A 15672-nucleotide genomic window follows, 5' to 3' on the forward strand; every position below is an offset into this window, starting at 1 on the left:
CCTATATACGTCCCACTGCTGGGCACAGGCCTCCTCTCATGTGCGAGAGGGCTCGGGCTATAGTCCCCACGCTAGCCCAATGCGGATTGGGGACTTCACATACACCTTTGAATTTCTTCGCAGATGTATGCAGGTTTCCTCACGATGTTTTCCTTCACCGTAAAGCTAGTGGTAAATATCAAATGACATTTCGTACATAAGTTCCGAAAAAACTCATTGGTACGAGCCAGGATTTGAACCCGCGACCTCCGGATTGAAAGTCGGACGTCATATCCACTCGGCTACCACCGCTTATGAAAATACTATATTTAAATGACAAAATGGTATGAAATTATTCATAAATTTCATTAGAAAATTGTTCCGGTTATAGGTCAATAACCATATTTAACGGATCCGTAATATCCGGATCTTATGACCCGATATCCGGATATTTCGGATATCCGGATCTCAAACCCTACGCGCAGCGATTGTTCCGAGACAGTTTGTTTGACACTTTCGACGGGCAACGAACACAAATCTTTCTTCTGGCATTAAAACGGAACTATTGTTTTAAACAATCATTGAGTGAACTAAGTAGTCTAACGTTTTCGTAAGTATATGGAAAAACGCGATTTTTCGAATTTAACAAACATTGAGCGTACCTGTATTTAATTTGTTGACTGTCTGTCTGCATACTCAGAAACCCTACTATTTTTGCAGTACATGCCACTACTCGTGCCTCAAGAGCCGTGCTTCGTCGGTGCATCTACGCGCGTTCCTTCTCTTGCCACTAATCACGCGCTTGTCGCTTCTGTGTATTTATTGCTCTACGTTTTTGGTACTTGATTACAAAACTGCATGTTCCGTATAAAAATGCCAATTTTTTATGAGGTGCGAATGTAAACAAAATCAAATGAATATGATTGCATCAATTTCCAATAGTATTAAAATTTCCCCCGAAGTACAACGACAGTAAAACATGAAAAACTACTTTCCGGGTGTCGCACCATGGTGCGAATTTGACATTGGATTTAGATATTTTTTCTAATTATTTACTCAATTTGCACCGAGTACATTACTTTCCCCAGACCCGCAATGGCCAAAATAGATTTTTTTTAATGTTGTTTTTTTTTTTACCTGTTCCGTAGCTTAAATTAACATAAATAACACGTGCGAATTTAGATATAAGTGTTGTAAAACGTACGCCAAATTACACCGAGTACACCTTTTTTCTCTTCTTAGTTATAACCATTACATTACTTTCAGCCGATTTCACCCCTTTCCGGGGGGGTGAATTTAGTAACGATTGTATAAAGTTCGATTTTTAGCCCATACAAAACAATCCGTAGTGATTTTATTAGTCCTTAGAATTAGTTCCTGACTTTAGTGAAATTTGAGTTAATTTGACCGTACTATTGTGACAGTTAATGCAGTTACGAAAATTGCTCATCAGTTACAACTGTACCCTTCATAGTCATGTAAGTCACATGGAATTTGCAACCTTAGCGCTAAAACGTAAAGTTCACAATAGGATGAATTTACTTAATCATTACATGGTTTTTGAATATTGAATTAAGGTGCAAAGTTTAAGCTTCAAATATTTAGATTTTTTTTTAATGTGATAATTTGTTAAACTAGAATTATCTTTTTGTTTTGTGGACATTAAATTAAAGTTATTAAATCCACGACAATACCTCTAAGTTCTTAAGTTAATAGACAAAGCTAAAAATTTTGAAAAATAGGATAGTTGCTTAAAAATTAATATGCGTTACGGAAATATTAAGGAAAGTTAGAAATTTCTGTGAATAGCTTGCATTATAATAGTATAATCTATTTTAAAAGGCGCCAAATTCATAGCCACGCGCGCTGGACCGTCGACGTGCCGGCGCGCGCGAGCCAATCGTAGCCGACCTAGTGGTAGCGAGCGATACAAGGCCCGCTATGCCGCGCAAGCGCTGCGTTTGTCTTTTAGAATCGTATTAAGGTTTAACCCTCCATAATGCGTGGTTTAAAACGCACATAGCCCATTTTTTGAAGTACATATCGACACAGTATGACTCTAGACACAAACTTTGTGGCCCTAAAAAGTGCTTCAACTGGTCAAATGTAAGCATTGAAAGCAATGTAACAACACGAGTAGGGTTGCAAAGCGTCGGTCTAGCGGCGCTCGGCAACATAAATAATTAAATATTCACTTTTAGAGACCCTCGTTTTTGATAAATGACCGGTCATTTGTGACATTTATGGTCATCTTGGTCATTTAAATTTACAGGCTTAGAGCAATAATTAATTAGTCTTATTTGATGTTAAACTTAAATGAGTTAAATTTTTAACTGCTTCATTCGCGGCAGCTGACATTCACAGGGCTTCATTATGCATCTTTCTCAACTATATTGGTGATAAAATAGAAACCTGGTGCATCTAAATAAGCTGCTCTAACTCTATAAACTATCATCATCTGACAAAATATCAATCAAAAGACGAAGACTGATATTTATTTACCAGTGTGCGTTTGCAAAGTTAGATTAAAATACGACGTATTATATTAATTTGTAGGTTCGCATTTGTTTTTAATTTAATATGGGCTCATTTGCGATTTCATATTGTTCGTATCGGAGGAACCATAGAGGCGTAGGCGAACCTTACGCAGCCCCTGAAGGCCACCGAGGTGCATCTGTGTGCGTAAGCATACAACTAGGTATTATTAGCGGTGCACGGTGGCGCGAAGGACATAACCTTATTAAGGCGCTACGCGCCGTTTTCGTCGAAAAACGGTTTCTAGTCTAGAGGCTATTTCTTCTAAATAGGTTAACAAAAAATTGTGGAAAAGATATATATGAATGTTCATTTTATGTACAACAATAGCATCATTTGACTTTTATCGTAACATTTATAGTTTCACGGCAAAAAAAAATACACATACAAAAAGACACAACTATAACACTAGAAACAAGCATAAACTTGCTGTGCCCGCCCACCGCCTCCGTAAGGTTAGTACGTCTTTCGTCGGGAACTGTACACGTTTTTATAACAAAGTTCCCACTGATATAGTGAATTTGCCTCTTAACAAATTTAAGTCACACGTTAAGAGCTCTTTGTTAAGTAAGGCGTATTGTGCTGTGAATGATTTCATAGATGATAAGGATGCCTTTAAGCCAGTAGCTTGATCTTGATAGTATGATAAAAATGTCAGTAATAGTGTTTTCGTTTTCTTCCTGTGAAATAACCATACTAGCGTCCAGTAGAACTGACACAAGAGAACATCATGTTCTCGTTTGATTGTATTATTTTAGTTTTGGACACTTAGAGACCTTATACACCTCTAAGATTTTATTTTATTTTAAATTTTATTTTATTTTAAATTTCATTTTATTTTAATACCTATTTTAATGATTTGGACACTTAGAGACCTGTACATCTCTAAGTCAATTTAAATTTATAATTTAGTTTTATAGGTAGGCACTCCTTATGAATAATATGTAGTCGCGTTTATGTGGCGCTATGCCGTCTTTAATGTAACTTACAAGCACAAATGTTGTATCTCACATTTTTTTTATTATATTTATATTAATACAACCCGGCAGCTTGAACATGTCATGCTCGCTTAAAAGTCTTTACTTACGGTGGCGTCGTTGATCGGGTCGCCACTTTCCCGAATGAAGGTTGAGGGAGGCGATGGCTGAGATACACGTCATACTCGTGAACGGGTGCTGTTTGTGGAGACCGGTCTGTTTAAGCTTACACGGGGTACAGGTTATGTTAAAGTATGTAACTTTACTTTTGAGTGACATTAACGTGAGACACTTCATTCGGTTCTTGTCTGTTTTAATTTTTTTGTCTTTTAATTATTTATATAAGAATTCAAGCCTTGGCGACCCTCTACATCTCTAAGGATAATTTAATATATATTTTTATATTTTATCTCTGACACGTAGAGACTTATACATCTCTAAAGAATTTTAGAATTTTATGGTTTTATTTTCTTATCATAGTTTTTTTTTTTGTGTAATTTGACATTTAGAGACAGTATACATCTCTAATAAAGTATTTATTATTTCATAGATTCGATATTTGTAATTGTTTTTTTTTTATTTTTATTTATTGTTTGTAAAAATGGACATGTAAAAGTGCCCCTGTGGCCTATTTGCTGAATAAATGTTTGATATTTGATATTTGACAGGCCATTTTGCGGGTAACTTTGCTCATTTCTACTAAATTAATCGATTAAATTATTTTTAAACTAAAAAAATATTTTTTAACAGGTTCTGCGAATACAACACAGCTTTTGCTAATCAGTTAATATTTTTTTAAGAAATCGATCATTTTTTGACATTTCGTGCGTATGCAGCTCGAAAAAGACGTGAACGTCAGTCGTGTGCCAGTTTTTAGACGAGGAGGCTGTATCACTTGTCGCTCCGTGCCTTCCTTGCACTATGAATGCTTGTGCATTTCCCAAGTGCTATAATATCGGAGTAATTGCGGCCAAAGAATAAATAACTGAAGAAAGCTGGGTTGTGACTCGCTTTAGCGCGCGAAACATGGTGTTTCGCAGCTTATTGTTATGAACGTAATGACACTATTTCCACTTGTGTTTGAGAAAGCTTTTTTAAATATATGTATAATAAGTGTTTTCTAACATGCGCGGACATATAGGCATTCGAATTTTGAGTTTTGTAATAAATTTCGATTCCTAAAAAAATATAATTAATTGATTTACATAGGCTATCTATTTACGTTGTATATAGATAGTTGTTTCTTTTTAAATTTAAAATGATTAATCGATTAAATTCAGAAACCATAAAATTTTTAGGATTAAAAAACTACCTATTAAAACGTGGTTAGTTTTTTCTAGGATTGTAAAAAAAAGAGTATAAAATCGGCGTTCGGCAACATAAATATTTATTTGCGCAATAAGAAAAAAAAATCACTGTTATGTACCTTAGTTTCGAATGCCTCCGAACGTGGTGCAATTCTGAAATTATACTCTACTCTACGAAATTAATTTTATTTTGGAAACTAATAATGTAAGATATAAGGCTGACAATCGCTTTTGTCGTCGAGATATGAACAGGACATTTACTCAAACGGCTTTATACCGGCCTAAGCCGCCAATTTAATATGAAAAGTTAGTATCGGTGTAACATGCCCCGGGCGCCGTTTCATGTTTAATCGTCTGAAATTCATAGATTAGCATAAAAATGCACGTAAACCCAATTTCAATCAAAAAATCTTAAAATTACAACTTTGATTTGCGTGTCTTTTTCATAGAAACCAAAAACTATTATTTTTATTAAACCACACTCGATACGGATATATGAAGTGTGCCACAAAATCATAAATAATTCGTGGTGTATGGTGTATTTTGTGTGTGTGTCCTACTGCGAGGTTACTACGGTACCTTCACCAAATGCATGATCTACTCATATCAAACAACAAAACGTCTGCAAAAGATGATACTCAAATACGAGTATACTCGTATCGCCACCCGCGCGCCTCTGCACTGCATCTTATTCTTTGAACGTCGTTGCGTGCGATCGTCATGAGCCATGAGATTGTCGCGGGGACAGAGCGCTTAGCTTCGCTCCGAGGCCCCGACGCTCAAGGGCATTGGGCCGACAATCGTCTTAATACTTGCGACTTACGTCAAAAAACATTATCTATTAGTCTATTATTTTGCTTACGTTGTGTATTCATACGGAAAATTATAACATAATTGCCTTTTGCATTGTGTAACTGCCTTTTGTACGACAATGTAAATTTTTAACATGAAGTTAACTTTTAATAGTTTGAATTGATTGCAGGCGCGGATACAAGGGGGGGGCCATAGGGGCAATGGCCCCCCCCTAAAACCCTGGCTCTCACATTACTAAATTGAGTAAATTTTTTTTTACCTTATTTTCTGTGCAAAAATATATGATTTTCTCAAAATGGCCCCCCCCTAAGCCAAATCTTGTATCCGCGCCTGATTGATTGGCAAGAATCTGAACAATAAAAAAGATTTTTATTTATTTAATGGAGTTAAAGAGGTATTGAGGGTATTCCCGTATATTTTTCGGTCAGTTGAAAATAATGAACTCGAACGTTATAAGTTGATTGTTTTCTAATAAGAAATCTTCATTACATTTACAAAAAATAAACAAAAAAAAAGACCGACCGCGCTCGAGTAAATCCAGGTCACGTTTTTTTTTTTGTAACTTTGTGACCCTGCTACTCTCTTACATTTTAAAAACCAACTTGACCATGTAAATTAACATACCTACCCTTATTATTTCCCCTCCTCTTTCTTTCTTTTTTTCGGATACATGGTGCGCGACTGACTACCCGCTGACGCGCTCCAGTGACTTTAATTTGATGTTTTCTTATATGTTGAATAGGTAATCTGTTTATATCATCTATCAAAAATTATAAAAAAATATTTACATGATAGGACAAGTATGGCTACCATGAGTTGACATTTGACTTTTACGCCACAGACTGCGTGAACTCGATCGCACCAATACCTACTTTAATGCAAGCGAGATAAACTGCGATCAAGTTCAAGCAGTCGCTAGCGTAAACGTCAAATGCCAACTCATGGTAGCCGTACTGAATAAGCTACAAAACACACTTTGGTGGTTAAAAAATTAAATAAAATAAATACGAAATAAAATTATTATATTTATTAATTTAAAATTATGGAAAAAAACGTTACACGCTTTTTTTATTGCAATGTTAGAATGTTAAACACGCAAAGCAACACCCGTTCAGAATCAAGCTCGTTCATCCGCACAACTCGCACAGTGTTCAATAGCGCGAGTTGCGCTAATCGTCTCTCTTGTCGTCTAGGTAGTGCACAAATCAGATAATGAAACGATGGGAAGGTAGGTACGGTACGTAGAAACCTAGTTTTTTTCAAGCGATCCATATTTGAATAAAGAGTTTTTAAGAAATATCTGTAAAAATCCGTACTCCTTTTTAAACATTCTAGCTCATATTATGATATAGTACCTGGGCGACCGAGCTTTGCTCGGTTATAACTATTTATTGTAATATGGTGGTGTATAGGTGATAATCTACATAAACTTAAAAAGTAAAATGTAAACTGACAATTATTATTATTTACAATCCATTTTACAGCACTTGTCACAGAGTAACGCCATCTATTGTCAATTTCTCTTATTACATAGGTCATTTTCTTACTAAATTAAACTTGTCTAAAACAATAAAAAATTACATAATATAAACTTGAACATATAAAAAAAAACAAAAGTTAGTCACCGGGCGAGATTCGAACCCGTAACACTCGTTTAGCAGTCCGCGTCTTAACCCGCTGGACCAGAAGGACAGTGGCTGGCAACACGAAATTAGCGACCATATTCTGCGTCGCAAGAAAAACGCATGAAAACTCGAAAACATGCGTTTTCCCAAACATAAGACTAATCTAGATTAGGGAATGCTAACCGGTTAACCGGTTAACCGGTTACCCGGTAATTTGACCAATATTACAGTCGGTAAAATACCGGTAATATCCAGCCGTAACCGGGAATTTACCGAACGTTGTATAGGCAAATAAAAATGTAAAAACCTGTTGAATTAGCCTATCTATGTCTTCGTACTTACAAAAAAAAAACAATTACTACGGTTTACGATTACGAAGAGACACTTAAAATACTTACTTTTCTGCATCTTATGATCTCGTCGGAGTAGGAACTATTTAGGAAGCAATGTTTTGTGACAAATGAGTGGTCGCTAATTCCTCGCCCTTTCCCTTCTCGCCACCCCTACCCGACCCGCCTTACTATGTTCAGTGTCCTTTGTTTTAGTCTGTAGTGTCCGACAAGTGTAGAATGCGAAAGAACATTTTCTACCGCTGGTTACTTGTGTTCAAGATATCGTTCACGAATGTCTAAGCAACGTTCTAATTAATCGCCTAGATATTTAACAAACGCAATTATTTTATATATAATTAACAGAATGATCTGATGATGACATGTTCCTGATTCCAACTCCTATCTTAAGAGCCCGGTAACGATTTTAGAGCAAAAATTTTAAATTGATAGATATAGTCGTTGGAATTGTACACCTTTTGTTACGTAATATCTAAATAACAAGTATTGGTTTCTATTAGCACGTTTTTTCATCTTGCCTTTTAATAATGAGGTCGCAAGCGTGCGTCCCCGGTAATAGGTGACGAGAAGGGATAGTTTTTAAAAATTCATATAAATTATGGTAGTAAATTATACAAAATGATGTATAAGAACAGTTTCAGCAAATGTTGTAGATTGTTTAAGTATCAAAATTACGTTGAAATTAAGTAAATTTTCAGAGAAATTGTCACTTGTTTTGAAGTAATTTCTGGAGAAAATTGATTTCGTCTAACTTTCATTTACACTACTTCAAATTTATAGTAACAAAAATGTAGTTTATTAAAGTTGAAGTACAGGATATGTGTAATACAAAATTACCATTTTTAGCAGTCCAAACTTAACGAAATTTACAAATAAGATCGACAAAATCACTGCTTTTCGCGCGTTTACCTAAACGTTCATCAGAAAAAAACACATTACTAATTACGTGAGTCTGTTTAAAAAAAAAATATTTATTATAATGAAAGATAACAAGACGTGCTAAAAGAAACCAATACTTGTCATTTTTAATAGTTAACAAAAGGTGTACAATTTCATGCGCTTAATCTATCAATTTGACATTTTTGCGACTAAAATCGATAACGGCCTCTTAAAGTGCAATTTTAAAGTAACTAGTGTTAAAATGATATGAAACTAATCTTGCTGTTAAATTTTTTTTTCTTATATTTACTAGATTTTAATGAATGTTGATTACGGTTTCAGTTACTTTAATAACAATATTATATTGATAGATGTGTAAATGCAAACTTGTATGACATTTAAATGACGACTGTCACTCTTTAGTTATAATTTTTGTTACCCTTTGATTACTGCGATTTTTAAAGAATTAAAAAAGTTTGATGTTGCTTATTTAATGTACAAGTTCATTTCGCTTTGAAATGATACATGTTTGATTTTTTATTTAACATGATTAGTAAATATATCTTGTTTAATGTTTATGGTTTATTTTCATTATTTTGTTTTCTCGATGTTTCTATAACGTGCTGTTGACTACTTTTAAAGGTTACTGACGAAAATAATGCAAAATCAATGTTTTTTATTTCATAAACGTATAACCGGTAATTTACCGGTTAACCGGTTAGTGGGACCTCGCATCGGTAAATTACCGGTAATGAAAAACGCCCGGTTATTGCATTCCCTAATCTAGATAGATTGTATACCCCCAAAAACCCCCATATACCAAATTTCAGCGAAATCGTTAGAGCCGTTTCCGAGCTCACAGATATATATATACAAGATATTGCTCGTTTAAAGGTATAAGATGTAATTTATATAGGTACTTATTTAAAAAATCGGAATCGGTAAACCTGGGTTTCCCGGTTTTTTCAATTTCGGTGAAACTGGTTCGGTGAATTCAGCTTGACCCCCCTGATCCCCTCAACGTAATTAACCCCTCCCCCCACCCTCTTACTAAATATAATAAGTAATACGGATACAGACGATACGGAGTTAATACGGATTAAAATTTATTTCTGAATCGAAATTTCTTTATAGCAGTTGATGAAATTTTGCTCTTCGTGCTGGGCACTCTGATGCTTGATAATGATAGCATAACAAATTAAATACCTACAATAACCTAATTTTCCTGAATAAATCAAAATATGTTCTCCCTATGAGTCACGTCAAAAAGTCATGTTAAACCTTATAATTTCACTTGAAATTGGGATTATTAAGAGGGAGGAATAGTTTTTGAATCTAACGAAATAACAGTAATTTTTCTATGCAGTTCCATTTCGAGAGAAAATGATTTCCACTAACTAAATCTTAACAAATCACTTTGATTTTGATGTCGATCGCTTCAAGTAGGTTTATAAGTTTCGCTTTTTTGAAAAAATTTTTTTTTTTTTTGGTTTTGCACATTTAAAATAGGAAACCTATGAACCTAGTTTGCCATTGTGTCAATAACATACTACTAAATCATGGAAAAACCTTTTCTCTTTTTGTATGGACAATCACGTGGTACACTTCCCTCTTAAGAAGAAAGTGGAGGACGCACGCGAAATCACCTTTTCATACAAACATAGTCCACATTTTTCTCTTTAGATATTAACATTATCAAAAATATTTTGACACAATTTGTTGTATATCAACCACAAGTATGCCTCTACGTTTGATTTTTTTCGCATCGATGTTTTTTCGTAAGAGTTAGAAGCATTAATATTTTTGTATGAAATCTGAAATCTATTTTTCGCAAATCGAAAAAAGTCAAAAGACAAGGTATGTTTAATATACATCAAATTACTTAAAAATATTTTCCTAAATGTCAACATCCAGAGAGGAAAATGGGGACTACGTTTGTATGGAGAACCGGCCGTCCTCTTTCCTCTTAAGCACTTATCACGCTATAGCCACATACGGAAATCGCAAGTGCGTAAACTGTCTAACGAGACACTTCCATATTTAGGTACCTATTTTTTGTAAGTGGTGGCCTTTATTTTTTAATACAAAATTATCAATTGATCATCCTTAAAAAATCTCATTCCTTTCCTGTATGCATGCTCTTTTTATATCATAATTAATCTAAGACAATACTGCCTAATATATCTCTAGGTAGGTACCAATATATTTTTTTATTGAATATGCGCATATGTTTTACTTTCGATTTTGACGATCGTTTTAAATCATTTGTATAAGCGCAACCTTGGGCCTCTCAAGGCCACGTGCCGAGCAACCAATGCAACGCTTAGCGCCAAGAGTTATTAAAACAAATCATACCGCTTAATGCCGTGTTCTCTCTGCCCTATCGTGAAGCGCCAGGTACTAGATACCTTCAAACCAGCATAATAGTCCTCTTTGATTATGCGTTATTGTGTATCTAAAAGTCATAGTTACGCTGGTTTACTCGAATGCTCGTCGCGCCGAAGCAAGCTAAGCGATAAGAACACGACTTGTGATTTGTAACGAAACTTTGATGTCTTAAAGTACCAAATCAAACTTCTATTTACAGTACAAAAAAAGTAACATTAAATTATAATTGACATCATAATTGTAAATTGACTTAATTTGTAAATAAATTTTAATTTGACTTAATTTGTAAATAAATTTTAATTTCGTCATCGATATCTGAAACGCCATCTAGTAATAATTGACCTTAACAATATATGTGACCTCTAGGTTTAGTGCGTGAAAGCTACAACAGATGTCGCAAGAGAGGTATTTCGACGCCATTTCAACGCATGTTAGTTGTGAGAGTTTTATTAGCTCCGTGCGCCATCTAGTTCGTTACTGTGAACTAAAAAATAGCCTACAGGTATTGGATACTTAGGACGGTGCGCGTTTTTAGTATGGGATTGGGTATCTGTACTAGTATTATATGATCTGTGACCAAGGGATGAAATGGTACCTTTCACCCGAGTTACACAAATAGGCAAATTTGCATAATCAGTACCAGTAATTAAAGTACGTCTTTTTACTATGAAGGGAAAACTTTTTGCGATAACTCAAAAACAGCTAAACTGATCATGTCCGCTATAGTTTTCATTTAATGTCTTTCTTAAGCTCTACTTTCACGATTTTTTTCATATTTTTTGGACCTATGGTTCAGAAGTTAGAGGGGGGGGACACAATTTTTTTTTCTTTCGGAGCGATTATCTCCGAATATATTCACTTTATCAAAAAATGTTTCTTGAAAACCCTTATTAGTTTTGAAAAACCTTTCCAACGATACCCCACACTCTAGGGTTGAAGCGAAAAAAAAATTTCACCCCCACTTTACGTGTACCCCTACACAACGAAATTAAAGAACGTAAAACCACCCAAATATATTCGTGTGAAAATCCGGCCCTGTTTTTTACCTGCTCTTCGAGAAACATAACATTGCTTCCTTGGCGCTAGCTAGCCGTGCGCCCGCATTACCAGTGCAAGCGAGGTCTTCGAATACGTATCTTTGTTTCGGATCGCAGTGTCACAAGTTAAGCTGGTTTGAGAGCGTTTAGTCGCCTACCTTAGACGCACCAATAGAGATCAGACAGCTATTCTGTTAGAATTCTGTATTAGTCCATAATGAATCTTATTCCGTGCTCAATAGAATAGTAATTCAATAAACGCTACCTATGCGGCATGACTATTTTTTTCATAGTGGCACGCGCCTTTGCGGTTTTTAAACAATAGATAAGACGATGATCCGTAGAAGCTCACGGAGAAAAATAGAAACTATACGAGGTCTAAATAACAACTTTGCTCTCTTGTAAAACAAATAACTATTTATACTTAATTACATAGACTTTTATTACACCAACGCAATACAAATTTATATAGGTACTAAAATTAAAACTAAACTAGCCATAAAATAAAACTACTTAAAAATTAAACTAATATTAAATACTTCGCCGTCATTTAATTATGTTTATGGGAGCGTGCACGATGGCAGCGCCGCAACTATTGGGGAGCTGTCAAATAATGAGCTCAACAAAATAAAGATTATTCCTTAAAAATGTTTACTATAATACAGTTACCAATGTGTGGAATCTTTTCGTTTTTAATGTTAAACACACTTGACTTTTGCTTTACTGAAAATAGTCAGAATTATCTGTGTATTTTATATTATTCGGTAAATTTTCTTCGTCGTTGTTTCGTTACAAATCCAATGAAAAAATGTATGTTTCATTATGTTTTGATGGTCCACTTCGTGATCCTCTTCCTGGGGATACGTATGATGCTTTCAAGTATAAAAGTTTCCTTCCGGCCGTTTTCACAACTGCGGTTCGCAACCAGGTGCGATTGAAGAATGTTTATTCTTTGTACACAACCAGTAACGAATCAAGAGAACTTGTTCTTTCACCGAAACTTAGTTACGAACAAGAAACCCTTCCGGCCGTTTTCACAACTGCGGTTCGCAACCAGGTGCGACTAAAGATTTACTCTTCTTTGTTCGCGATCTTCGTTATCAACTTGCTGACAGGCAGTTTAGTCGAAGTGCATACATACTTTTCAAGTGGATATTGGCCACTACAATAATATCCATAGACAATTAAAAGGTAGTGATAACGCACTCAATATGACATGCTCACGTCAAATGTAATTTCACTCGTCATTTTCATGCGTTAGTCTGATGTGCCTCGAAATAAAAACCAACTTTTAATTGCATTTGTTTTATTCACATCGCAAAACAAATCCGTCTCGTCCCTTCTCGCATGTCTTAAAAACTCTCGCACCACCATAACGTCAAAAACCATACGTTTATTGCATAACCTTAGCAATAATAAACTAATCATTCAAAGCATTACAAAATAAAAAATGTGTCTCCTGACCTGACTAACGACCTGATGAATATTATTACATATTTTATTATTGTTATTCAAACATGTTAACCACCAGATTCAACACTTGTAATGGTAATTTCATTATTCGGACTATGTCCGCTGCATGCTTCCTGTTAAAGTCTATCAGGTGGTCGTCTGCGTCCGCTATTTCAGACCAATCTTGCTCCGCATGAAGATGGTATTCGCAAGCTCTCGTATGCGGCAAAACATAAAGATTATATTTGTGAAGTAAAATTGCTTTTCAGATGTCAGGTATGGCTCTTAAACCATGGAACATCCTTGAAAAACACAATTCTCACACTCAGGCGTTCGTCTGATACTGTATTCCATATTGTAATTGTTTACAACTGGGTTAATTTGCAAATTTGCAAAATACATGTTACTGAATTATGTAATTTTATTGTACTGTCACTCATGTTATGTCATTGTTTTCAAGTGTAAGTCGAATAAATCGTTGCGAATTAAGAAATGTTTTTCTTTTATTGCAACTACATAAGATAAACAAGTTCTTACTCTATGTTCGCAACTAAGTTTCGGTGAAAGAACAAGCTTTCTTAATTCGTTACTGGTTCTGTACAAAGAATAAACATTCTTCAATCGCACCTGGTTGCGAACCGCAGTTGTGAAAACGGCCAGAAGGAGTACAGCGGTGTCACTCATTCGAGCCAATCGTGCAGTCTAACACCACAACGCGATTGGTTGATGAGTTCGCATGACGCGCGCTATCGGTCGCAACTAGTTGCAAGATTGGCTCTAATTCGTGAGTGACACCACTGAACTAGCACCATTTTTAGTGCCGTAAGGCCCTCAGATATATGTCAATAACTGCAATATAGTAACCAAACTATGAATAAAAAAATTTAATTAGTAGTAAGCTCCAAACAGGATTAGAAATGTTCAAATAGTTTCTTTTTTACAGTTTCTACCTATTTTTTAACCAGTGTAAAGTGTAAGTGTATGCCTGTAGTTTTGGTAAGTGTTTTTGGCTGGGTAAGATTCTCACGCTTTGATTCATCCCGACTATAATGTACAAGATACAACCTGTTCAGTTTTTTTACCTATTCCATATATATCTTATACTTGCATATAAATGTCTCGTTTGACATATGGGCTACTAGTTTGGTGAGTAGATACGGCAGTGTCGCACGTGTAGAGTTGTGTACTTAATTAATTAATTATGTATCCTTAAGACAATAGATTTATCAAACGAGTGACGGTTTTATAAATAAAAGGAGTTCAAAGTGATAACTGCTTTAAGGAGGATAATTATATGAATCAAGTTTCTTGATGTAAGTATTTTTCTGGGTAGAAAAGAATGTCCGGTCTGGCCTAGTGGGTAGTGACCCTGCCTATGAAGCCGATGGTCCTGGGTTCCAATCCCGGCAAGGGCATTTATTTGTATGATGAGCACAGACATTTGTTCCTGAGTCATGGATGTTTTCTATGTATTTGTATTTGTATATTATATATTTCGTTGTCTGAGTACCCACAACACAAGCTTTCCTGGCTTACCGTGGGACTTAGACAATTTGCGTAAAAATTTCCCTATAATATTTATATTTAGATACTTATACGTACTATACCGGGTGGACCCTGTAACAGGAACGATAAATTAAACTATAGGTTGCACTCTTCAAACCAATCAACATTTGTTCAACCACTTTTAAAATTTACTTGTGTATTGAGTTTAGTACATTTTAAAGTGTTTTCTAAGACTTTTTTTTAATACTACGTCGGTGGCAAACAAGCGTACGGCCCGCCTGATGGTAAGCAGTCTCCGTAGCCTATGTACGCCTGCAACTCCAGAGGAGTTACATGCGCGTTGCCGACCCTAAACCCACCCCCCCTCGTTGAGCTCTGGCAACCTTACTCACCGTCAGGAACACAACACTATGAGTAGGGTCTAGTGTTATTTGGCTGCTGTTTTCTATAAGACGCAATGTTTAGCGAATTTTGTTATGTTTAAAGCGTGACAAGTAACGTCAATTACGATGACATTAGCGTACATTGAAGACAATTATTTTTTTTAATGATAAATTGGACGTCCAAAGACATTTTTCAATGTTGTAAAACAAACGTTGTATCGTTTGGGAGTAAAATATATGTTTTAATTATTTACTTGTTTTACAGACTAGCGTACCCCTCCGGTATAACAATAATGATGACCCCTATATAACTTGTGTTTCTAAATAAAACAGGAGTTATTCTAGGAGAAAATATTAAAATAGTAAAATTTTGCAGATACATTGTTTATTGTTATACACACTCATTTTCATGTGATTATACACTCTAATATTATATATTCT

At 35.2% G+C, this 15672-nt stretch overlaps 1 protein-coding gene across 1 annotated transcript in view; it reads left to right on the forward strand.

Annotated features, from left to right (window-relative positions):
• The first annotated feature begins 14274 nt into the window (after positions 1-14274).
• The window catches only part of LOC133522500 (organic cation transporter protein-like), an 82781-nt gene continuing 81383 nt past the window's right edge, over positions 14275-15672 (forward strand). The window contains exon 1 of the mRNA XM_061857855.1: positions 14275-14655. The gene's annotated coding sequence lies outside the window, so the exon portion shown is untranslated. The remainder of the gene's footprint in view (positions 14656-15672) is intronic.

The sequence above is a fragment of the Cydia pomonella genome, chromosome 11, assembly GCF_033807575.1.
Source record: "Cydia pomonella isolate Wapato2018A chromosome 11, ilCydPomo1, whole genome shotgun sequence".
Classification (NCBI taxonomy): domain Eukaryota; kingdom Metazoa; phylum Arthropoda; class Insecta; order Lepidoptera; family Tortricidae; genus Cydia; species Cydia pomonella.